The sequence below is a fragment of the Adiantum capillus-veneris genome, chromosome 25 (genome assembly GCF_014529385.1).
Source record: "Adiantum capillus-veneris isolate H3 chromosome 25, ASM1452938v2, whole genome shotgun sequence".
NCBI lineage: Eukaryota > Viridiplantae > Streptophyta > Polypodiopsida > Polypodiales > Pteridaceae > Adiantum > Adiantum capillus-veneris.
Window position 1 is genome coordinate 135,149,541 of NC_140955.1, and position 27,209 is coordinate 135,176,749.

General features: G+C 41.1%; 1 pseudogene; it reads left to right on the forward strand.

Moving 5' to 3' along the window:
* Positions 1–21,821: 21,821 nt before the first annotated feature.
* LOC147425694 (uncharacterized) lies at positions 21,822–25,594 on the forward strand (annotated as a pseudogene).
* The last annotated feature ends 1,615 nt before the right edge of the window (positions 25,595–27,209 follow it).

Sequence of the window (27,209 nt, forward strand, 5' to 3'; positions counted from 1 at the left end):
AGTGTCATAGGAAAAAAGAGTCTATCTTTTGGTACCATGCTTGAGGGACTTACTTTAGGCCATAGAGAGCCTTTAGCACCCTACAAACCATGTCTGTGAAATTTGGATCCTCAAACCCTAGAGGTTGTTGCACACACATTTCCTCCTCTAAGTCACCATTGCAAAAAACTAAAACAATATCCATCTAAAAAATCGGCCACTTGAAAAAGAGTACAACAAGGACAAAAACTATTCAAATGATTGCTATCCTCCTAGTCGATGCAAAGGTCTCATCATAGTCCATATATTCTCTATGAGAAGCCCTTGGCAATGAGTCATGCCTTTTGCTTGTCCAAAGAAAATTTGAACTCGGTCTTGTATACCTATTTGACACCAATCACCTTCCGCTTGGCAAGCCATAGATCCAGCTCCCAAGTGTTGTTTTTTTAAATGGAATTGAGTTCTTTTTGCATGGAAAGCTTCCACTTTGGTTTTGAAAGTGCCTCCTCAACTATCAAAAAGAATCTTTGTCCATGACCATCATCGACATCAAAGCAAAGTTCACCTGTAAAAAAGTCCCATCTAAATCAGCAAATCAAACTTGTTGAGATTATCTTGTAATATCGGCTTCACCCTAGTCAAGTGGAAAATCTGAAGTCACTGCATCTCGCAAGGTCTCTAGTAGCCACTTCAATAAATTGTTTGACTTGCTCGCCAAGGGAGGAGCTAGTGGTATATCCGGCTCTAACTCTGCACTATGATGAGAACCATTATCATCTGCATCATCTGGAATGGGTGCATTCTCCTCTGAAGCCTAAGGGACAGGGGTTGAAGAAGAAGGCTCATCAAGAGGCAAAATAGAATTTTTATTTCCAACTATTGGCAAATAATGGGTCGTCGTGGAAAACTTGGTAGCGGAAGCCCCTCTGAAGGTAAAAACTTGTCAAAGACAACATCACGGCTGAGATCATAAAATTGATATCCCTCAGAAAGAGAGTTGTATCCGATTTAAAACAATTACTTTTGGACTTGGGGTGTAAACTCCCCTCTGCTTCTTTGGTACATGGACATATGCATCGCTCCCAAATATCCAAAAATGGGAGATGTTGGGCTTCTTATGAGAATAAGCTTCGAATGGGGTATTGCTTGGAACTGAAAAAGGTTGGAGATTGGTTTATGGTATGAACTACCACCTCAACTTCCTTTGCCCATAAAGACTTTGGCAAGTCTCAATCCTCAAACATGGTCCATGCCATTTCTATCATTGCTTTATTCTTCTCCTCTACAACTCCATTCTTTGAAGGGGATCCGGTAATTGCAAGCTCTCCCTTGATGTCATTGTCCACACAAAAATGAATGAATGCTTTGGAGGTAAACTCCCCACCTTTGTTCGATCAAATAGTCTTCAACACTTGATTGCTTTCCTTCTCCACAAGAAAATTCCAATTCTTGAAGAGGCTGAATGCCTCATACTTGTGGTATAGAAAGTATGCCAAAGTGGCTGAAATTGTCCACAACAACATAAAATAGAGAGCCTTGCCAAGGGAAGGAGTCTGCATAGGTCCACAAAGGTCGGTGTGAATCAACTCCAAAACAATAATGGCTTGGAGTGTAGCAAGCCTCTAAGTATGATTCTTGATGTTGCTTCCCATGAATGCAAGTAATGCATTTCCCATGCTTACTCCCAACATCTAGTAAGCTTGTAAGCATATGCTAACAAAAAGCTAGACAAACAACATCATTGTTTGAATGACCAAATCTGTAATGCCAAAGATCAAGTGTAGGTATTTGTGTTGCTGAAGAAAAAGCATGAATCCTGTAGAGTTCGTTCTCCACTAAGCCCACTTTGACCTCTTTATTAGATGCATGATTCCGAATAGATATTGTATCCTCATTAAAAACCACCTATGTGGCAAGCTACATACCTCATGCATAGACATAATATGAAATCCTAGCTTTGGAGCATAAAGTACCTTGGAGGTTTGCATACCCCCCTGCCATAGGGAATCAACTCAATAGATCTCTCGCTGTGAATAGGAACTTCAAAATTTTTCCTAAAAAAGATGGTACCATAGTGTCATCACTTGTTGGAAAAAATATCCTTCGAAGATGTCATGGGCTATGAGGCACCAATATCCAAATTCCAATCACAATCATCTCAAACCGCAAGGGTCGAGCAACCTCCGATGTCACTTAAGAGTTCTCTGAGAGTAGAATTTTTAATGAACAAAGGCTAGTGAGTGCACCACTGCCGCCGAAGGAGTCGAAGGATGTCCAACTTGCTTTTGACACTTCCACCAATAATGGCCCTTGTCCCCACAATGATTTCCATGTTGTTCCTCCTTCAAGACTTCCCTTTCATCATCACTCATCTTGTCTTTGGTGTTGTTGCTTTTCTTTCTAGCCTTCTACTTCTAATTGTTGTTGATGGAAGAGCCAGCCAAGGCTTCGAACCCTAGCTTCGTCCCCATATTGATATCTGGAACTTGGACCAATCTCCCCACTCTTCATTGACGGATGGTTCTCCACCATCGTTGATCTCATCCCCATGGTGTACTTCTTCATCACAGACCAAATTCATGTTAGAATCATGATATCATTACTTATCTCCATGGTGTTGGAGAACTTGGGCATGTAACGAGGCTAAGACGAGAAAGAAGAGAGAAAATATGCAAATCTACCCACTACAGCCAAAATCAGTCCCAAATGAGTGAAAAATGCACCAAAAAAAAAAGTAAACCGTCTCTTGTCATTGTGGGCATTCAGCACCAAATACTTGCACAAATCATTGATCCAGTTCGAGAGCACGTCATGGCTTTGATACCATGTCAAAGGTGGAGTGGAAAAGGGTGAACCGGGTGATAAGCTTGTCTACAACCACAAGAAAACCTCCTCTCGAGATCGAGAAGCCAATGGATCTCAGATCTACCATGCCAGATCTCCTTATACACGAGCTCCTAGCATGTATAGCCCACCGAACACGCACAGCTAGCCAATCATGCGTACAACCACATATGTAGGGACTCAAGATGGAGGAAAAGGGAAATGGTAGAGAGAGATGGAGAGATCACAATGCAAAACACTAGAGAGAGAGAGAGAGATTGCCCAACACTAGAACTCTGCAATGATCATGACATGTCAAAAGTACAAGGAGGGGATTGCCTATATAGGGCAATTGCTAAAATGCCCTACTTACCTGGCAAAAACCCCCATGATCCTAAAAATCTAGAAAAATGCTAATAAATATGTCAACTCACTGAAAGTGACCTAGTGCACATATTTAGTGGCAGAACTACAAAGAACTAGAGACTTTGACCCTGGAAACCCTAGAAACAGGGGTCATGCCTCATGCCAACCTACCGAGTGGGAAACACTATGGAGTGCATCACCAAGAAAGCTACGTCTATCTCAAATACAAGTGGACATAGTCACGAACAACCCTCACTCTTTAAACTTCTCTTGGGAGATACTAGAGCCACCACCGGATAGGAATTGAACTCTAATAATCTGAATAAGATAGATGACGAGAGCATCGCATAGGAAATATTCCATTGGTATGGGAGGAAATCCAAACTCGGTAAAGGATTACGTATAAAGATGCAAACAAAAGAATAAAGATGGGCTCTGAGTATCTTTTTCTAAAAAGCAAGAAATTTTAAAGTTCTTTCTAAGAAAGCAGAAGCTTTCTCGCAAGGAAACCTATGTCTGCATTGCATTTGTGCATGAGGTTGCATCCAGAGATTCCTGGGGAGTGATGTGAAAGCATCCATTTTCAGCTCAATGCATTTTGAATAGGTTTACATTGTTTTTAAAAAAATGACCAAGTGCCCTCTCAATAAGTGGGTAGCCCACTTAAAATAATGTAAGGACAAAACGAGGCACCCTGCGATCTGCTAAATAGCTCTCTCTCTCTCTCTCTCTCTCTCTCTCTCTCTCTCTCTCTCTCTCTCTCTCTCTCTCTCTCTCTCTCTCTCTCTCTCTCTCTCTCTCTCTCTCTCTCTCTCTCTCTCTCTCTCTCTAGTCCTCTCCATCACTCTCTCTTGCCAGCTATTCCAATGCTACGTACCGGTGATATTGTTGTTGTAGTTCCACTAGTTATTCTTACAGCAAAATAGAGCCTATGAAGGTATTCCTAGTGTCCTCTTTCCTCCCACTTTTTCTAACACTACCACAAGCAGGCTTTTTTGCTACAAAACCACAAGTGATCACGCGAAGTTGGATTATGAAGGTCTCTTGTCTGTACAATGAGCGAGGCGAACTTTGTGAATATGCTCTATGACTTGTTTCTTTTGTGTTTGTGCTTTTTGCAGGTACTCCATCACGGAGAAGGAGCAAGGAGTCTTTGGCCTATGCTCAAGGATTCTGGAAATGGAAACCGAAACGGCCTACGGAGCTTTATACTTTGAGTACAGACGAGAAAGAAATTGGAATTGAGAACTTACCTTTTAGATTTCTCTGACGAGTAGGAACGATCGTCAAGTCTAAGATCTAGAAAGGAGGGGTTTCTCCGGTTCTTGTGCTTATAAAAATATTTTCCCCAAATAAAGATTCTCTATAATGGGTGGGGGGGGAGGGGTTTCTCCGGTTCTTGTGCTTATAAAAATATTTTCCCCAAATAAAGATTCTCTATAATGGGTGGGGGGGACCACCCCATTTTCTAGTCCCAAATATTGTGTTGCCTCTTTTGGTCAATATTCTATTTATTTTCAGCTTATTGATTATTCATGTGTAATTCTATTTGTGACAGTGGTGTCAGAGCTCGGTTGCTTCTCTTTTTCTAGCAATTAAGGAGGACGATTCTAGGAAGGAATGAGAAGAACCATGATGAGTCAAGGGAGAACCGATGAAGACAAACTTCAACAAACTACGATTTCAACTCACAAAATTGCAGCGTTTCTCATGTTGCCCGCTATCCAGAAGGTTCTGGACGGAATCAATAAGCCACAAGGAACATATGTGAATGGCCTTAGGAAGTTGAAGTGTGTGTTGTGCGTTGGGGGGGTGGGGGGGGGAGGACCATCTCAAAATCTATTTGAGAGGAATTTGAAAATGTCCAAATGAATTTTCTTACAAAATTTATGGGCATGGAAAGTGTCGTGGAGTACATGATAAAGATGCATCAAAACCCCTCACATCAAATTCCTACAATTGCATGGGAACCAAGAAAAAAAGTTCAAAAGATGCATAAAAGCAAGATCTTGAGCACGAGATGGATGTAAGACATAAAGAAGTGGTTTGAGAAATGGGATGCATTACATTTGCTACATGATGTCTCAATAGACTCCCAAGTGAATGAAGCTTTTCTACAACTCCAATGTATTACGGCTTGGGAGGAGTCCAATGGGTCATGCTTCATACATTACACCACCCATATTTCCCCCAACTACAAAGCCATGTTCTTCACTGTAAGAGGAAACCTTACTCACCCTTTAATTGCTCAAGCCTATCCCCTTGTCAACGATACACACTATTGCATCCATTTGGCTTAGCTCCCACTCCCTTTGATGCGGGACAGAGCATTGGGGCAATGTAAACAATCAAATTGATTGTGCACGTTATGCTCACTGCAAGTTTGAGAGTTTGAGTACCACACACTACTAGAATTCTCACCTTTTGGTCACATCCAAACTTGCTTCCTTATGTAACTTCAGTCCCATGGGTCATATTTGACCTCCGAAGATGATGATAATATCTCTCTCTCTCTCTCTCTCTCTCTCTCTCTCTCTCTCTCTCTCTCTCTCTCTCAATAGGTCTTGAGTTTGAGTGTAGCTTTTATTCATTATGTTCTAGGTAGTTATAGCACGAATATGATGCTTGTAAAACTTAGTTCCATGGGTCATTTTGTATATCCTTCCCCTCTTATAAGGAAGGGGTTCTTCCCAAAAAAAAGCCTTCAAGTCAAAGCCCCAAGTGCAAGCCAAAGAAATAATGCAATTTTTTTGTACGAAGGGTTGGATTCCCTTATTTTGTCACATCATTTTTAGTTTGAAAATGGTTGGGAGGGCATTGGCAACCACTGTCAAACACATCGTACAAAAATTGCCTAATACTATCTATATATTACAGATTAAAAAGGATCTTTTTATATCTTAAGTATTGTTATATGCAAAAGAAAATATACTTATTAATAATAAATGACATAAGTTAGAATATTTGAATGTAGCACATTAGGCAGAGGTAGTTCCCATTTCCATGGGGTTTCAACAACAAGAAGCAAAGTGCTTGGAAGTTGGCATTGGGATTCATCCACATTAGTGTGATGGTAAAATTGTGAAGAAGATAAATCACAAAGGATTTTCTTGAAAGGATTGATACAGACAAAGCAATGGAGGAAAAAACTTGTCAAAAAGGTGATCGTGGTCTGCAATGAGAGCCACATTTTCTATATCAACATTGAGAGTGTGTGATGTACTTTGTGACCCTTACTGATTTTCTTGGATGCACATGTGAGGTTTCTAGCAACATGAAAGCAACAGAATCACGTATATGCCATGCAAACATATTTTACTGATTTCTTGGATGCACATGTGAGGTTTCTAGCGAAATGAAAGCAATTGAATCACGTATGTGCCATGCAAACATATTTATTTTTCTTTACTAGAGGTCCTTGGTCAAGGTTCAATGGAACATGAATACATGCATGAAGCTACACTCAACAATTTTATCCAGGCACTTGGAGATACACAATCATTATTCACAAGAGATTGAAGGGCGTTGGTTTCTGACACCTCCCTTCTTTCTGCAGCTTGTTGTTGTTGCATAAACATAGTAAATGCTTGAATCATTTGCATTTGTACCTTGCTCAAAGTGCACCCTCTGGTATTCTTGTTGATCCATAGCTCATAATATCTTTGTTGAGACCTTTGAAAAAGATTTAAGATCCTCACCCTAGCTTGCTTCCAGTTGGCTTCACCAAAAAGTATGTCAAAAAGTTTGCAGTACGGCTAGGTCTGATTTTGAGAGTTTGTGGCTTAATTGGTACAAAATTCACTATTCAAAAGATTTAAACAAAGAAGAACATATTCAATTTAACCATGAAGTCTTCTTATACACAAGGCCAAGAAAAATTCAAAACTTGGGGAGCTACTGAGGAGTGAGGGCGATGGTGAGGATTGAGGGAGCTATCGACGAGGAGTGAGGGTGGCGCTTTCTACATGATCTGTGGGCTTTGTGCAACTTGGGAACTCTGAGGGTTAGTAGAGTTTTGTATATTTGTGTCGTAGCTAATAGGTGATTACCAAGTCCTCCTTGGGGGGTATTTGTTGCTAGAATGGACCCTAAGGGGAAGGGTCAGGGACTCAAGACGACAAGGCATCATCGGATTGTGGTGGGTGGGGGTAGATTTTGTCTTCACAATGGAAGCGGAGGAAAAGGGCAAGTGTTTTGATGCAAAAAACTCCATTCTAGAGAAGATTTTAAAGCCCTCAGTCTTTAGCACTAGGTCAATATCGAAAGATATGTTACACGGGGTGATCAAGCAAAGTCAAAACAAGACGGAAGATGGCTATGTGTTTTAGGCGCAATTCAACTTGAAGCCGTGATTCAAAGCCTTGAGATATGATGTGCACACTCAATTATGTTGTATTTTATGGCCTACTGTATGACAACCCAAGGTTTATGGGAGTGGGCGACAACGGCGACCAGGAACAAAAATATGATCTGCCAATTCACAATAGTTGGAAAAGGCTTCTATGTGGCAGGATGTGCTACTGAGCAAACTCTTCATGATTTGTTCATGAGAGGAGGCATATGGGGAGGTTCTGATTTTGCTTATGTTATGCCTTGGATGCCTGAGTTCTATTCAAACGACAAATTTATAGACTAGTGTCCCGTGTGAATCGTGCTTAAGGGATTTCCTCTCTGGCTTCAGAGCCATATTAACTCCATAGCTACCTTGTTGGGTAGGGTGTTGTTCACCTGGAAGTTTTAGTGGATAAGGCCAGGACAAGACATTAAGGTGTGCATTTTATGGAATATGAGTCGGCATATCCCCAAGTATATGCATCTGAACATGGGGAGTTTTGGAGAATACTAACAGGAATTAGCATTTGCTTTGTTTCCAAATGCGTGCTATAAGTGTTGTAGAATTGGACCCAATACTAGGGATTGCCTTGAGGTGGTGATTGCCCCTATTCCAAGGATCGTGACAAAGTGGAGGCGAGTCACAAGGGAGTTCAAGCCTTCTATAGATGGTACTAGGATGGAAGCAGAGACCAAGGAACAAGATGGGACGTGTGGGGTGGTGTCTAAGAGAAAGATAGCACTCCAATAAATGTGCAAGAGGAACCAACTACGCCAATTGGACTTTTTGGTAAGAAAAGACAAGAGATTGAGAACTTGTCTGAGGAGATGCAGGATATACCTGAGCCGACTGGTAACACTGACTAAATGTCGCACATGTCTAGAAAATCTTGCGAGCCTGAGGTGATTGCTAGCAATGATCAAGGTGTCAAAATAGACCTCATCAACCATATTGGCAAGGTTAAGGGTAATAAGACCAGCACTAAACTTTTTAGTTTGCTTGGAATAGCACCCGCACCCCTTATAAGGGGTTGGCTTGCTTGGGTGCCTTGGTGCATGAGAGTAGCTAAGAACCGGCCACGAGAAGAATGACCCCTATGTAGAGGCGGGCAGGTGCCCCTTGAAAGTAAATATTCTCTAAGAGTTGATTCTTGCAATCAAGAAGGGGAGGGTGAAACGTTTCTCAAAGATAAGCATCACCACATGTATGCTCGATTTATGTATGCATTATGAGACAAGATATTCACTCGTGGAGGTCCACCTCAAAATATGTTAGTGTAGCACATGAGTTCACTTAGAGGAGTTTTTCATATTTCAAAGAGTTAAATAATTACTTGGGGGAATCACTACGATAAAAAAATGTCCATCAAATGGGTTCAATGGTAGGGATTATTTTATTCTATATTTTCTCACACTTCCACATATAGAAGGGTGTTGGAAAAATGATCTCGAAAAAAATATTAGAGATTGAATTGAAAAAGAGTCCCTTTTATTGGTGAAAATTTCAATAATAAGGGGTTTTATACATAGTCCTTGAACACACACGATATACAGGGTTTACATATAGTGACCCCCCCAAGTTTTTGCTTCAGAGGAAGATGATGAGCCCAAAACTTGCACTAAATTTAAGCCTGCCTCAAGAGAGTTATCCTCCTTTGTAGAATTACATGTACGAGAGGGGTAAAAAAATGAATTTTTTAAAAACAGTTACAAATTTATGAAGGAAAAGGGGTCATTTAATATATGGAGGAATGTGTGTGTAGAAGGATTTGATAAATAACTCTTGAATGCACATGCTATACGTATGTTTCCACCATGTTCTTCAGTTACAATTAGAGTGCTTTAGTAATTTGAAGGAACCCAATGTTCCATGCATACACAAGCCCATCGAGGTGCATTATCAAAATGTCGAGAGTCTTCGCAGGAGAGGTTAGCTTGGCTTATGTGCCTACGCAAGACAACCTTGCTGATCTTTTCACAAAGGCTTTGCCTCGTGAGAAGTTCAAAGCTTTTCATAAAGCTTTGAGCTTACTCTCCTCTATGGATTGATCACATAGGGTCTGGCACTTCCGTATAGTACTAGCCCCTCTTGGTCACATCACTCTCGCGGGGGGGGGGGGGGTGTTACCATATTATGGTAGTGATGCCTTAGTTAGAAGGTTTTCTCCCCCACCTTGTATGTACACCCATCAATCTAATACAAGACTTATCTTTGTATTTGCACACTTAGAAATACCACTTTCTGTGTTGTGTGCTCTTGGGCTTCTCCTTCATCTTCCCCCTCGTCACATGCATTCCTACAATGTGTTTCCAATGGCCACAAATTCAAGGTTTTGCAACATTTGCATGAAAGGCTTTTTTGAAATATTAACATTTGGGTGCATTCACCCTATATAAATGATGGTTCCTAAAAGAAGTATAGAAGGATAGATTCGTGCAAATTAGAACATTTGAATTGGTGCAATGCCAGTCACCCCATAGTGAAAGCTAGCCATTGAAGTGGCTTTGGCACTAGAGTGGATTGCTTACCCATTTGAATAATGTCATGTGCTTGCAGTGGAATGGTCGTAAAAGCCATATTTTTGGCAATCTTTTTTCTTAAAAGATCTACACATAACCCAAAGAGAGTGCTTGGTTAAGTATAAGGGGCGGGCATCCATGTCTATGAGATTTTAGGGATTTACAACTGGCTCTATACAAATATAAAATGACAAAATTAGAGAAATTTTCCAAATAACTATTAAGAAAATTTAAACCATATCTTGGTTAATTCTTACTTCTCATGGAGAAAGTGCAATAATTATAAAAGAACATTATATTAATCATAAAAGAAGAACACACAGGAACCACCCCTCTCACACAATTATTTCTCCCTCTCTCTTTTGTTGCTATGTACTATACTTGTGAACTCTCATTGCCATTATCACAAAATAGTTTGGATGTTTATGTGGGTCTTGCATGATGTGGTATTGAAGAATAGATCAATTGAAAGGCCACCCTAAACCACTAGGTAATCCAAGTTGTCCATTATGAACATTTTTCAATGAATTCAAGTTGATCCTATGTTTGTTCAAGTACAATGGCTGTCCTAAGAGGAATTTTTCAAGATATAGAAAGGGCTGAGAAAGGGTAGCCTCTCACATGAGCAAAAATGTCAACTTGCTACTACTAGTTCTGGTTTTAAAAAAAAATCTTCAATTTTTAAAGAAGATTCCCTCTTCTAAAGTCTAAGTAGTCTAAGCCACTGAAGGGCTTCGAAGCAGTGACTACGTGATCACTGCACCAACAACTTTGAGGATGAACCCCCCCCCCCCCCCCCAAAACCCCCTTTCATGCACAACACCTTTCTCCAACATCCCCTGACTACTCACGTGATCTTGTGTAAGGTAGCACACCTTCAAGCTGGTGATTATATGTGGAGACGGGCGCACATCCCTTTCTCACCAGTCCCAACCTATGCACGTTGTTGCCTCTATGAAAAAGTCATGGGAGAGAGAGAGAGAGAGAGAGAGAGAGAGAGAGAGAGAGAGAGAGAGAGGAGAGAGAGAGAGAGAGAGAGAGAGAGAGAGAGAGAGAGAACCTTCATGGATTGCCGACGCATGGAAAGGGGAGTGCATGTGTTGCCACGACTAGCAAAGGAGGCTAGAGCACTTTTACATGCCAACTATAGTCGAATGTTGAAATGAGAGAGAGCCAGAATGAGAGCATCTCATTGGATTTTTCTTAAAAGAATCATTTTTTCAAATGTTACCCCCTACTGGAACTTGTTAACAAATGAGGGTAGGGAAATTAGGTTCAGCCTGCCCGACGTCGAAGCTCAGCACCTTGACTTCGCATCTGTGCAAGGTAATCGTCAGTAACCGGTCTAGTGAATCTTCCACTATTATGCAAGGCACTCCGCAACAACATCCCCTTTGCTTGCTGATTCGGCACTACCTGTAATGCCAAGGGCAAACCCAGGGGGTCACGGACCCATGCCAAGGGACAATTGCGAGGTGTGGTTAGGAAATTCTAAAACTGACGGCCAAGGGCCTATATAAAGGGTGGTAGGGTAGAGAATCCTCATGGTTGTTCCTTGGGTCTCACACTGGTATCAAAGCATAGGCTTTTGAGGGGGGGAAAGGTGTGGCCTCTCCCTAGGCTTGCATGCTTTTGCATGTCATAAACTCTAGGAGAAGAAGCGAAAGCCTTGATTGCATGGCATGGGTAGCAACCCTAGGAGAAGGGAGGGCCAAAAATTGGACCTACATGAACACAAGAACTTTCACCCTCTGCGCATTTGTGCCAGCATCAGGACTCTTTTTCACCACTGTCATGACATAAGTCAGGGCTTGTGGCAGTCTCTCTCTCTCTCTCTCTCTCTCTCTCTCTCTCTCTCTCTCTCTCTCTCTCTCTCTCTCTCTCTCTCTCTCTCTCTCTCTCTCTCTCTCTCTCTCTCTCTCTCTCTCCCCCCCCAGCGCGACCTACTGCAGCCTGCCGTCACCCATTTGGCTTCTTGTGTTCACATGTCAGGCGCCATGGTCCCTAAATTTGACCTTTTTACCTTGTTTAAGAGAGTGTACCCACCCAAACCTACTGGACCAAGGGGAATTCACATTTTTTGAAGATCTTGAGTTCCAATCTTCAAGCAATCTAGTGTTCAAATTTTTTGAATCAAAGCTATCCCAAACTCCAAAGGGACATGTGTTTTTGGTGGCTTCCAAATGCCATAGTCAACATCACATCAATTTTGGCAAGTACGCAAAACAAAGCTGATCAATCTTCAAAGAAAATTGATTCTTTTATGACAACAAGGTAAGTCGGCACGAGAACGTCATGAGATGAACAATTGATTTTCACGTTTATTGAGAATGTGCTCATTAGTATGGCATGCAATAGGTGTGTGTGTTACCATGGAGTTTTTTTTCCCATACTTGTGCAATTTCAATATTTCAAACACAAGAAAGGCTTGTAGAAACTAGCATAAGCACTAATTTTTTGCTAAATACAATGTTAGCAAAGATTAGAAACAGGTTTGCAGATCACAATCAAGCAAGACTTTGTGTTTCTAATGGCCTATAAAGGCAATTGTTTAAGCTCCTATGCATGCCACTTAGACGAACCAGGTCATTTAATGCAAGCAAGCTCTCCAGCAAGGGTCTATAGAGCCCAAGTCTTTATCAACATAGCTCTCAAGGAGGGTAGATTGGTAAGTTTGTTTCCATTAGGTATTTCACTTCTGCATTTTAACATTTTTTGTGACCTATCCAAAGTAAAGCATGACAAGGTTGTGATGATGCAAAGGCAAGGCTTTTTGTTACCCTTGATGAGAGGTGTCAGAGGTTTGGCATCATGACTCTTTGTTGTTCAAGTAGTAGACAGAGATATTACTCTACCTACCTCAAAATTTGGGGTGTCTATAATGTTCCTCAATCGACAAAAGCATAATTAGGATCAACCCATTGTCAGCAAACCAAATCCGATGGGTTTGAAAATTAACTGGCAACCGATGCATACAAGAAGTATTAGGCAACTCAGGGATGCTTTGCTTCTACAATTACGGTCAGTATTATTAGGCAACAAGGTTAGACCATTTTAAGTTCTACTTGTATTTATTTTTTTCAATTTTCATTTGAATAAGATTTCTTTGTTGAGAAAAGCAAAGTGCTTTGACACACTTACTACAAAGCAAGGCTTCTGTTCTGTGCCTCAGCACTATCCATTAATTTAGGATCAAGGATAATGGCATGCAAGTTTGCAAATAAGAGGATATAAGCTCACAGTTATGGTTTGCAATGACCAACTGTGATGTATCCATGCCAGTACATATCGTGCAAGGCATATATGGAATCTGCTCACATTGTGAAGATTGTCATTGAAGCCAAGGGCTCATCACACTATATTTCTAATATGTATGCATTGCATGTCATTATTGTGGCCTCATTCCACTAAAGCATGGTTTACGCTTCCATTATAACATTAGCTACTCTATTCAAAAAGAGTTGAGACTTGTACATTTGCTTGCGATTGTTGTATATAACTACAGCGGCAGGTAATTTTGGTGCACAAGGTGCTGGTGAGAGAGATGATGATTTTTGTAGATAGAAAGTAGGCATGGCCTTGCTATCAAGAAAATTTTTCATGGGATGACATGAATAGACTAAGAGAGCCTTAAAGTAGGTAATCTCTTGTTACAAACCCAAGAAAATCTAGTACGACTACTTTCTATTGGGTGTTAGGAATCATTCTCTCATGTTTTTGGTGATATATGATTATTTTGAGATCCAATTGTGAATAAGATTCCAACTTGAGAAGAGTTGGTGCTTTCTTCTAGCACTGATTATGTCTTTACGAGTGGTATTTTTAGGGTTTTGACCCGAATACTATATAATCACTCCATAAGTGTTGATGATCACAGTTTGATCTCATCATAGATGTACTTTCAAGGAAAGAAGTCTTCCATTTACTAAGGGGTAGTAGACAAGTCAAATTCCCAAGCTGATTTCAATCACTATTAGACACGGTAGATTGGTCGATCACCAATGGCTGCTAGTTTGAGCAGTTTTCATACAAAGTCTAACCAAGGGTTTTAACATTTTAGATTTTAACATGGGGTTTTAGATTGCAAAGGCAACACCCATCATGACTCGGTCTGGGTGCTTGTAGGTCAACTTGCTAAAGTTAACCAAGATGGTTGTTCCTAACATTGTTGATTAATCAATACTGTTGCAAAGATTTGTGATCCCTGTTTACCAATCATTTTGGTAGATTGTCTGTAAACAATGGGGAAACATATATGAGTACTTCTGCCAGTCATCTAGAGAGGATAGGCAGATTACAAATGTTAATCTTGTGCTAAAGGATATGCTAAGCACATACGTTAGCACCAAGCAATCCAATTGGAAAAGTTACCTCTCTAGTTGGAGTTAACTTACCATGAGCCAAACTAGGTTGCGACTAAGTTCAACTTCTTCGTGTTTAAATCAGAGGTTCTCAACCTTGGACACTGGTTATGGTGGGGTTGTTTACTGATGAAGATTGATAACAAGTTAAGGACTTATACTTTGTTCGAGTTACCTCAACCAATTAATTTCATGGAAAATGAGAAGAGGTAATCTTTTGGGTACATCTTTGTTGTGATAACTTGTTTAGCATGCTCAAGTGAGTTCAAAATGGAGTCTACACGCTATGGTGGATATGGACCAGTTACACAAGATGGTTGCAAAGGGACAACAATATGGAAAATCAAGATGCTCTTCTTGATTTCATTGAGCGTCCTACTGTATCATGCTCTGGTCAACAGGACAACTAGATCCATGAAGCATGCCATTGCCAAAAACATTAATGTTCTTTATGACGCTATCACCACTTTTGTTTTTGAGGACAAAAATGCTTCTCCAAGGGGGGAGTAATGTAATGCCAAGGGTAAACAATGTACTATTGACTTTGCTTCTGGCTACCTTCACGCATAGGTATATGCCTTATACATCTTTTTTCTCAACTTTAATCCCAGTAAATTGTGGAAGTTTTTTGATACTTCAAATCGGGTGGCTTGTTATATGACCCAACAATGGCATAGAAAAGAACCACACTATCATTCTTGGTAAACCTATTTTTGAAAAAAAATCGGTAATCTAGAGCCTTGTCAAGTGAAGTGTACAATGGATGGCATGCATCAAGTGGCTGGTTCACACCTCAAAGGGCTAGAGAAAGGAAAGAGAGGTATGTAAAAATATACAGAAGTAAAGTTTTAGAAAGAGTAAGGTTATGTATAGCTGCAAAGGCTAAGAAAGAAGAGAGAGAATTACTCTAGAGAATTGAATATGGTAAAAAATATATATACATATGAGTGAAAGGAAGTTGAGTAGGGAAAGATATTGCAAAAAGGAGGTTGCCATTTTATGCCACTCATATTAGCCTTCCCCCTTAGTCTAGAGATATTTATGTCTTTAGAGCTTAAGAGACTTTTTTTTAATTATTTTTTTTCTTCTTCGTCTTCTTTCTTTCTCAGGGGAGGAGTGGCCTACACTCTTTTACTCCCTTAGACTTGATTTTCTCCATCAAGTCCCCAAGAATGGGAGATGGGAGGGTTGTTTTGGGTAGGTACGAAATCAAAGGTTTAGCACATTAAACCTTTAAAAGTAGCATGAGTATTTGCCAAGCGAAATGGAGTCATGCCAACTTGGACCTTAGAAGTTGAAGGTAAATTTATTACTAGGGATTGCTATGTTGCAAGTAGGCCCTCCATTCATTAACTCTATTCTTGTGGAATTTTTATGATATATCTGCAAGTATGTAATTACCAGCCACTTCCCCTTTTTTTTGCATTCATAGCAATAATCCAAGGCCTCCTTAGAATAATGGGATAGCCCTTTCCCTTAGCTGGCATGACATACATATCCACCCATGCATTTATGTTACATACATAGACTTTTACGTTTTCAATGATCCCCAAGTACTTCATGCTTGGATTGTTGACTAGCTTAGCTTGACAATTAGAGGACTTTGTAATTTCAATCCCTAATCTATTCATAGCCTTCTCTTGGGAATTTTAAATCTACATTAGCCTTCAAAAGTGGATACAAACCGGCCATGAATCTTTTTTTTTTTTTAAGCTAAGTGCACCATCATAGTTTTCTAGTGTAGCCTCCCACCTATCCTATAATTTGGCAAAGATTCCCTCATAAGAGGGATATTCTTCAAGTGATACCTGCTTGTCTTCAATTAGAAATTTCTAAAGTCCCTTTGTAGTATCTCCTAGTTTGTCTGGATTTGAGGTCGTAAGTTCTCATACCATGCTTTAGTCTCCTCTTTGAAAACAAGCGGAAAGGCTTGTAGCTTTACTTCCTCTTGGTCCCTTCTCAATATATAATGTGTCATCTCCAAACCATCAAGAAACTCTTGAGCAACTTCTCCATTGTTTGCATGAAAAGTGTGAAAATCACTTGACATTTTGTTTGATTATTTTTAAAACACGTTTCTCTTATGTGTAGCACAAGATGTTGGCACGATAAAGTTGATCATTTTAAAATGAAATTGTACAATACATCAAATGTTAGCTCATAGTTTATCATAGGTAGTATAATTGGATTGATTGAAGCATTGATCTCATTGAGGCAAGTGCCTTCAAATATCCTTTTAATTATGTATTGTAACCTAAAATTGGTTGCAATTATTATGCGAATGGATTAATAAACAATAGGCCTAAAAGGTGTAGTCGTTTAAGATTGATTCATGTCCTACTCTTTGTTGTTGTTTTGAAGATTTCGTCCTTATGATAGCTCTTAAACACCCCTTCACCACTCCTTGTTCATGCCTTAAAACAAAGGAAGTCTCATAATCGATGATTGGAATAGGATTGGATTGGGCGATGTCAATATTTCCCTAAGTCTTCCTATACCAAACATAAAAGCAATGCATTGTTGGGGAAAAAAATCTATTTACGTAAATCTTTATTGTAATGTATTGTGCAAAATGAAAGAGACAGATGGAAACTCTGTTATCCATGAGGTCACTTGGAAAGATCCCTCAGTGAGGGCACTACTTTTTATGAGGGTGAAATGGGGCCTTTGAACCCAAGCCAATGGGCCAACGCTCATAAAAGACTTGAGGCATTCATCCAATGCAACAATTTTGGGGCATCACCTTCTTTATGAGGAGAAAGAAAGCCAAAACACTTAAGAAAACCCACACACACGCAAAAACCTTTATACACTTGCCTTACAATTTTTTTCAATACTCCCCCAACGTGGTTCTTTAGTCACCCACTACTGCCAATTAATGACACAAACAAGTGCTTTATGACATCAATGCCAATGCTCAAACTTTGCGCTCACTCACTCTAAAGCAACATTGCTAAATTTATAAGGACTCCTTATCTTAATGCAACCATGAAACCGTGTGTTTTTAGCCCTTGACCCTCCAAATGAGACTACTTGCAGCATGCTAATGCAGCTTGCATAGAGAGCTCATCTCCGTCTATGCTACAAAGACACACTAATAACGTAGGGAAAGGGGTGGGTCACACACATTGAAATATATGATGTATATGAAATTTTGAATCAGGAGAGCAAGCACAATCACAAAGCTTACTCAATTGTGTAGGCAACCAGTGAGAGGAGAGAGACCAAAATAACTTCAAAATGCAATCCCAATTTAGAGAAATCAACCCTTTCATAAGGGGCACCATATAGATATGATATATTGCCTTTATAATGAAGTGCTACAAGAATTATTTTTTTAGAATGGCTAAGAGCCTTTCCGGCTAAGAGTAGAGATAGAGAAATGTCTTTCCATTAAAAGAAATAGCTAAGGTGGGAAGATTGAGAGATGGGTAGAGAGGGAGATTATGACTTCTCTTGTTTTTAATGGAGGCTAAGATAAGCAAGTGTAGTTGGGGTAGAGGTGGGTTCTAATTAATCATTATCAATTATCTTTTGACAAATTCTTGAATTATGAACATAAAGGGATTATTTTCTCATGCAAAATAGCATTTTTGGTTGTGGAGACTCCACAAAGATGCATAATGCATTTGGACCCTAATGTTCTTCATGTGGCTCTAGTAGGGTGACTCAACTTGTCTGTCTTGGCCTTGGAAACATCTTTGAGTTGGCCCCTTCACATACATGTGAAATTGAATTCTCATTCATTTTCTAAAAGGTAGATAAGGGCAAGAAAAAATATTATTCCCTTGATTTACATGATTAGAGTCCCCTTTTATTGTAACTATGACAATTTCGTATTATCTTAATCATATCTTTTGATCTCAAACTCAGAATTAAATTCTATAAATAGAAAACTTGACCTCCACAAAGTGTTTGTTAATATGAATTTGGCCCCTTCTTCACACCCATGCACCAAAAAAATTGGGTTGAAAGATTCAAGATAGAATAGAGCATCTTTTGCAACCAAGTCTTCTTATATGAGCCCCTATTTATATACGTCCAAGGAGAAGCATGCATTTTCAAAGGGGAATCATGCTTAAACAAAGAGAGGAGGGCGCAAATTTACTTCGCTTTTGAATAAGAATGTACAATCTAATTTTTGTGTTTTTTCAAGAAAGAAAAAGTTTGTGGAGATTTGAAAGATATTGGGCCACCTAAGTAGGGAATGAGAGGTTTACAATGTTAGATTCTACCTCTTGGTAAAGAAAAAAGGAGAATTGGTTTTTCCACACTTATTAATCTACATGTGATGAATATTTACTAGGGATGTGGTGAGAATGTAGGAGAGTAGATCATAGCTTATTGTATGTTTAATATTATTTAAAGAGTACAAAGGAGAGAGAGGTGATGTAAACATGTACAAAAGTGAAGTTTTTAGGAAGAGTGAGGTTTATGTATAGTTGCAAAGGCTAAGAAAGAGGAGAGAGAATTATTCTAGATAAATGAAATTTTATACCACTCATCGCCTACAATGTGTCTTGGCTTTCCCTTCAGGCTTCCAGCTTTTGTTGTAGCCATCAGACGATGTGTCTCTCTAACAATGTAGATTGTAGGATATTGCAATGGAACTGTTGTCGAAAGACTTTATGAATTTTCTATCTATATTGCACCCCTCAAACTGCATTGGTTACATAATATGCCCAGGATGCAAAGCTCTCACTGTTTTTAGTGAATGATATGAAAGGGTAGATATGCTTCCATTTTGAGGGCATGTGGAAACATGCAAGATGTCAATGTGGGTAAACAAACGCAAGATGAGAAGGTGAGCTAATGAGGTGGTTTGCACTCAAAGCTTTCGTATTTTCAATAAACACCTGATGAGCATAATGCCTCACACATAAAAGCGATTTCATAAACTCTAGGCCAATTGTGGCGTCTTAGCAAATGCGCAAATAATACTCAACATTGTTTTGAGGTGAAGAGCCCTTATCAAATTGAGAAGGGGAGCATTACAGATATGGGCATAAGGTCAAGTTACGCTTATCTACACTACAAGTCCTTCTTGGCTATATGAAATACAATTGAAGAGTTGAAAATTGATGTAAGGTTTTTGATCACTTCCACCTTAAGAGTTATGCATGCTTATACGCAATCCTTGCTACCCAAGATACATTATATGTACCGGGCTCTGTACCCACTTACCATTTTACATATTTGACACATAGCGATGAAAATGGTGGCGTCAAGATTGGACGTCTCAAAGCCATTGCTTAAGCACCAAGTTTTCTAGTTCATATCATATACCAACTCAAGCTTTTGGAGCTTAAGGTGCCCTAAGGCCAACTAGGACAAAATTACATTTGCACTTTCACATATAATTGCCATAACACAATGGCTAGTTGATGTCTCCTAATGACATCGACCCCTTACAATGTGGGACTCTCCCTAAATACTTTCATTTTGGATTGATACTTTTTGGAACAAAGGGTGTTTGAAAGCCATCAGAATCTCCCCCCAAGGGAGGCAAATTTGAGAACTAGAGCTCGTTGGAGCTCTTAAATTGTTGCTTAGAGCTGGAGTAAGTTCAATGCGTAAAAAGTTGGTGATGAGATAAAGTATCGTATTTAGGGAAAGGTGGTGAATTGTTAAGTAAGAGTGTTTGCAAACAGAGAGGACTGGACGATGAGGAAACAAGCAAGAAAAAAAATTCGTATGACCAATACCAAAGATACACTTATATTTCGTATTTCAATTTCCTCTATGTGATCTCAAAAGTACTTAGAGTTAGATTCCATCATGTATGTATTAAAGCAATGAATTTATGTCATCTTTATTGAAAAAATTGTAGATGAAGGTGACAAAAATTGAAGAACTTTTGCGATGCCCAATGAAGGGACACATAGAGAGTACACCAAGGCATGACAATTTTGAATGATACAAGCCTTCATAATATTGACTAGTACAACAGGGCCGCCTTCGACGACGGCATTCAACCAGGCTATGTGGACTCTCCCTCTCTCCCTCCCTCTCTCTCTCTCTCCTTCTTTGTCTCTCCCTCCGTCTCGTTATCTCTTGCCTCAAAATGTCTTCTCTCTCTAAAGTATAGTATGCCACTCACCAATTGTGTGCATGTGTGTGTGCCTCGACCTACACACCACGCAACACACGACTCTCCCTCCCTCCCCCCCCCCCCCCCTCTCTCTCTCTCTCTCTCTCTCTCTCTCTCTCTCTCTCTCTCTCTCTCTCTCTCTCTCTCTCTCTCTCTCTCTCTCTCTCGTAATTTTGGTAAGTACGCCAACCACTCTCTATCTCTCTGTGCCTCAACCACATTCTTGTTCTTTATGAAGTGCACCACATTTGGCGTACATGTCAACCAAGGCAGTGTGGTCTTTCCCACCGTGTTTGCTTGTGTAGCAGATATTTCTGCTTTCTTGGCCCTACCCTACTAAGTGCATCTAGAGAGAGACCCTCGCTTGTCCCCCCCCCTCCAGCACTAAGGGGCACGGGAGCTTTAAGGAAGCCCAGGCGGTGGGATCAAGGGCGCGGAAGTGGGGCGCGTTGGTTGAGGGCATCAGAGCGCTACACGTGGCAAAAAAGTAAACTTGGACGGGTTTTGGTAAACGGGAGCGCCGGGAGGTAAACTCGGACGGGAGGGTGACGTGGACGGGAAACGTGGCGCAAATGGGCTGAGGTGGAGTCCCAGTGGCAAATGGGGGTGGGGGTGGGGGTGGGCTGAGGTGGACGGCCTACACTTCATGATACCTCGTACGTTGCATGCATGCGGATGGAACCCCGAGGATGGGGGGTGAGTGACTGCGTTTAGGGCATTCAAGCAGAGGGAGTTTTGATGCTAGCTCATGCGAGAGGGCCTGGGGAAGGGCCTGCATTGCGTTAGACGAGCCATCTGGGGTCTACACAGACGAAGATTGGAGCCAGGTGGAGATTGTGGCGCAGGTACAGATTGGGACGGTAGGCGGGATTACCAGGTATGTGTCTGTGTGTTGTGTGTGTGTGTGTGTGTGTGTGTGTGTGTGTGTGTGTGTGTGTGTGTGTGTGTGTGTGTGTGTGTGTGTGTGTGTGTGTGACACCGCCCCAAAACCACCTCCAAGAAAATATGTTTTTATCGTCTGTTGCTTGTCATGTTGCATCACACACACACACACACACACACACACACACACACACACACACACTCTATGAGCCCACGGACAACAACAATTTTGTAGAGAACCGGGCAGCAGGTTTGTGTGTGTGTGTGGAAGAGAGAGAGAGAGAGAGAGAGAGAGAGAGAGAGAGCTGTGTCCCGATGCCTTCTGCTTCATGCATATTTTTGCCAACATGAGTCGTCCTACTTGTCCGTTATGGTGCTTGCAAGCATGTTGCCATGCTATGATGAATGGCTGCTGGTGTTTCTTACAATAAAATGTTCATTGTATGGTGATCACCACAGGAAAAACTATGGCGCCAAGAAGGCCACATCAAGAGGTGCAGGCAAAGAAGCTAGTTGGAAAGAAGCATGGGTCAGATCTCGGGAGGGGCACGGGGGAGGCTTCGCCTGTAAAAGTTCCTCGTTGTAGCCCTCGGCTAAGGGAGAAGGAGTTAAAGCAAACGGAGAATCAGCCTTCTCCATGCTCATGCAATATGGCCCAAGTGGAGACACCAAAATCAGCAAATCCATGCCTAAGAAAGAAGTTGGAAGGCATGTTTGAAGAGCCTGATCAGAATGAATTTGAAGTGGATGAGAAGAAGGCTAGAAGAGCTAAGGCAAACGAAAAGAACCTTGATAAAGAAAAAGTTGGTGAAGGCAAGAGGGATCAGCCGTGTGTCGAGACGGTGGGCGACGGAGCGCAAAACAATATGGATTCTTTGAAGGGAGAAGGAGATAGAGGCATTGGTGCATCCTCAGCCATGGTTGAACCCTTGCCATACGTTGAGGTCTTCTTGCCTGATGGAAGGCTTGCACGGCAATGTCGAGCGAGCGATCATTGCCCTCAGCAGTTCCACTTTGAGTTGGTTCGATTGCGGATGGAGAGGCATCTAAAGACAGAGCATGGGCTTGATGTGGTCATTCCCCTTCGCAAGGGAGGTAGGCGTTCCAATGCTGAAATGGGCTCAAGAGCAAAACCGCCAAATGCAAGAGATAGTGCACAATGGCACAAGCAAGCAAAGATGCACTTCGAGGATAGAGATAGGAAGTTTGCATTAAATCTGAAAAAAACAGAGCGCCTTCATCGTCTTCGAGCAACTGAGAAGTGGGATAAGCTCAGGCCTGAGTTTAGAAGAGTCTCAAAGGTAGAGTTTGTTGAGAAGATTGTCAAAGAGCGCATGGCAGCCTACCTCGCATCCTCAAAAGAGCGCATGGATCGCATCCAGCAGCGAATCGACGAAGGCTATGAAAAGAATGTGAGTACCATGGCCACTCCTTCGATTTTACATATTATTACATCATGCTTTATTATTACATTTGGTGTTGCATGTTTGCTTTGTTAGTCCTAGTTCACTTGAAGGTGGATTGTTTGCCCGAATGCGGTCCTAGTTTATTGAGACGGGTTTAGGTCCACATTGAGATTTCTCCCGTTAAATGGATGATTTAGGCATAATGACCTTGGAGATTATCCTTGCAAACCATTTACCATTAATGAGTTGAGGCAGGTTTGCTTGCCTAGTCCCAGCTTATCTTAAGGTGCATTGTTTGCTAGAAGTTGTCCTAGTTTATTGAAAAACTCATGGCGACTCTACCAAGTTTACATATTATTGCGGCATGGCTTAATACTACATTTGTTGTGGCATGTTTGCTTTGCATGGTCCACTTTGTTGTGGCATCCTAGTTCAAGGTGGATTTTTTGCCCAAAAGCGGCCTAGTTTACTGAGAGCAGTTTAGATTCACATTGCACTAGATCCCGTTTGAATGGCTAATTTAGGCCCGATGAAGTCTATGACTACTTGTGTTAAGGCATGTTTGCTTTCTTGGTCCGAGTTTACAAGGCAATGCATTAATTACTTGTGGTTGAGGCATGTTTGCTTTCTTCGTCCTAGTTTACAAGGCAGTGCATTGTTTGCTGCTAGTTGTCCTAGTTTACAGGGCAGTGCATTGTTTGCCGGTAGTTGCCCTAGTTTACCGATGGCTTTCGGAGGGATTTTAAGCTAATTCTCGACGTCTTGATTGAAATCATTTTATGTAAAATTTCTTGTTTCTTACAGGCTGCTTGTGGTTTTATCTGGTGCTGGTTTTTTGGCTACATTCATTTGAACATGCTGGGTTCAATGGGGGACTAACTTGTGGTTTTATTTGGTGATTGAATGCAGAGGCGGCTCAAGGTTTTACCTCCTTGGTTAAATGTCATGATGGATGACATTGAGGACAGCCAGCCCATGGACAACTTCAAGGGCAAGACTGAAGAGGAAGAAGAGGAGGATGCGGATGATTTTCAGTCGGACCGAGAAGATGAAGAGGACGGACATTATGAGTGGATGGAGGATGAAGACATCAAGGAGGATAAAGATGGCCAAGAAGACAAAGAGGAATGCAAGGAGGAGGAGGGGAGAGCAAGCAACGCGAAAGAGGACTCCGCTGACTCCGCTGACTCGACTTCCCTTGGGCTTGGAGATACACCGCCCTCACTGCCTCTTGAGATTGTGGACACAAAGGAGGTGCCTGCTGCAAATACAGATACATTTAGCCGGTTTGCATCCATGACGCTCAACGTTGATCTTGTGCACGAGGAGGTAGTGGGACATCTTCCTAATTGCAGTAGTGGCATGCATTATTGTTATTCTTGGCAGGTTTAGGGTGTCAAATTTGTTCGAATGATTTGGCGTAAAATCTTCTTTTAACCATGCAGGGAATTGTGAAACAACATAGACCAAAGCTGCAAATTTGTTCGTCAATGAAGACTCGGGTGGTTGTTGATGTCTCAACCCCACCTGGTGCAGCGGCAACCACACATGTGTCTCTGAATTTTGCCATACAAAATGGCCAGTTAAGAGTTATGGAAGAAGGGGGAGGTAGGGTTGTCACGACACGAGGAAACATTGCAGCTGCCAGGTGGGTACAAGTCATGAGCTGGTTTAGTTGCTGGTTTACAATTTAATTGCTTGCTGGTTTTTTTGGGCATCTTTTTCTTCTATAAAACTTGCACGCTAAGCCTTGATTGTTATCGCATGTTAGGCTTGGCTCTATTGCATGCATTACTTTCACCTCCGACCGGTTCAAGTTATCAGTTAATGTAGATCAGCGATTAGTAACTGACATATTGCGTGGCGAGGCCAGTAGTAGGACTATTGACTTGTTTGGCCAGTAAGTTCTCTCTTGCCCTGATTATTGTAAATGGCTATACGCACATATAGGATTGCATGTGTTTTAATTTGGAAACTGAAATCTTTGCACAGGTGGATGGAGCACACCTTGCCTCCGACCATCCTAAGGAAAGTATACTTTGTCGATTCGCTTTGGTTTACGATGGAGGGACGTATTCTGTCCAATTTTCTTCAGGGGCAATTTAGTGGTGTTGACATGTCAGAGCTGGTCTTTTGCTTTTGGCCAGTCATTTGCAGGTATTTCAGGGTGACATAATGCTTTTTATGGTGAATTCTGAACTAATTCTCATTCGTAACACTAACAATGTGTGCTTGAAGGCATCACTGGACTCTTTTTGCTCTCTACTTGAATAGGGGAGCAAGGCTCCTCCGATTGCCTAGCAAGAAGCACTATCTGATTCATTTTGATTCCCTCAAGGGTTTGACAAACCCTTTCGAGTGCCTAGAGCAAGTAAAAAGGTTGGTTTTCATCATGTGATTGTTGTGCCCAACATATGTGATTAAATTCAGCTAACCTGGTTTGTTGTATGGTTGTGCCTTAGTGGCCTTCGAAGCCTGGCAGAATTTGTACATGACAACTATATTCGAAGTGCTTTGGATGATTCCAAGGAAGAGATTGAGCTCAAAGTTGTGGATGTGCCTCAGCAGACAAATGCGATCGATTGCGGATTTTATGTCATGAGGATCATGAGGTGAGATCATGCTACACTGTGCAATAGTGTCGGCAGGTTGTTAGGGAGGGTCATTGCATGGACTAACATACGGCACTGTTCTGCAAGGAACTGATTGCAGGTGGATTGGAAGACCGGCCTGGGCGACATTGGCTTACAAAGGATTGGTTCGAGGACGTGGACGTATGCACTCTGAGGGTGCAGCTGCATGATTGGTGCTTACGTTGTTTGGCGGAGGTCTAGAGACGCATGAGCAATAGCCCGCTCGGGGGCTGGTGTTTTGGGAGCATATCCAGCATATGAACTCAATTGACACTGTACTTATACAACGGTGTACTTTATGGATTTTGAGCCCTCCGTTTTGAGCGGATCTAAGTGAATGTTTTTTGTTGTAAACCGGCTTACCTAGCTACGCATTCATGCGCAATGTAGCACACCCTTTGGATGTTTTAATTAAGTCTACGTAATGATCAGCCTTACGTTTCAATCTCATTGTCAATTTATTTTGTCGTAGTGCTGTTATTTTGTCAATTTACAATTGCTCATTATGGGTTGTGGTATGTGTTGTACCATTCATGAATGTGGTTAAGTTGAATCAGCTGGAATGAACCGCCTTAGGTGTTGTGGTGAGATGTTATTGGTGGCTCTTAGTATTGCTAAGGTGTTTGGAGCATGCATATATTCTATTTTTTTATCTCTTTAAGTGTGGTTGTTGGCTCAGATTGCGTTGTGGGTGTTGAGAAGCTCCATGAGCGGTGAGAGCGTGACATTGTCATAGCCGGCATTGTAGTCCAAGTGGGGTGTTTGTTGAGTTTACACATATGGATTTCCTTTGCTTCAGATTTAGCAAGCAGGTTAAACACATTTTAAGCTCGTCGTAGCTAAGTTTTGTGTACATTTATTGGAATCTCTTTCTTGTCAGAATGTCAGCGATTGAAACTCTCCCTCTCTCTTTGTAATGTTTTAATAATCTGATTGCTCATAGAGAATAGCAACTCTTAACTTGTGTGTTTTATCTTTGGTGGATTTATTATCCTCGGAAAAGCAAAGGTGCTTGTATTAAAAATGACAAACTGACAACCCTTTGTTGGCATACCATGTAGGCACATTGTGGTTGCAAACTTAAAGGACGATACATAGTATTTGTGTGCATTGGCATTGTGGTTTATTTTGTTCAATGGATTAAATTGTCACCTAACCAATCAAACAAATGCATGGCCAGATTATACATACGAATATTGATTATACATACGAATAGTGCAGCACAAAGTTCATCTCGGCATTGGTGAGTGAAAAATGCATCATATAAATGCAAAGGAATTATTCACTACATGGTTATGACACAAAGCCTAACAGAAAAACATCTCAAACCTTGCACCTTGAATGGTCAAAATACGGTGAAAGTATACGATGGAGCCACTCTTTGCAAGGGTCTATGTTGCCCAACTTATGGCACTGCAGTAAGCATTCACTTTCTCCAGCCTCTTAAGCATGAAACCAACCGCAGTGCTCAAGAATGGTCAAACAAAACATCAGCCTTCCATCCCCAGTAACGTAAATAGTTGGTGATCGTAAATGTCTTGATCTCTGGTGCGGCACACACCTCATATATGGGCGGCAAAACAACTCACTCACATGTATGGCAAGAATCCAAAAAACATCAAAAAATAAAAAAGGAAATCAACCCTCTAACCCAAAAACTGTAAATTGTTGGATGCCATAAATGCCATTGATGCTTCAGATACCAAAAACTGTAAATAATCAGATACCAAAAACACTAAATGTTTGCAAGTGAAATCAGCTGAGAAATCAGATCAACCTCAATGCCATCCAATTAGGGCAGCCCTAGTACTCAGAG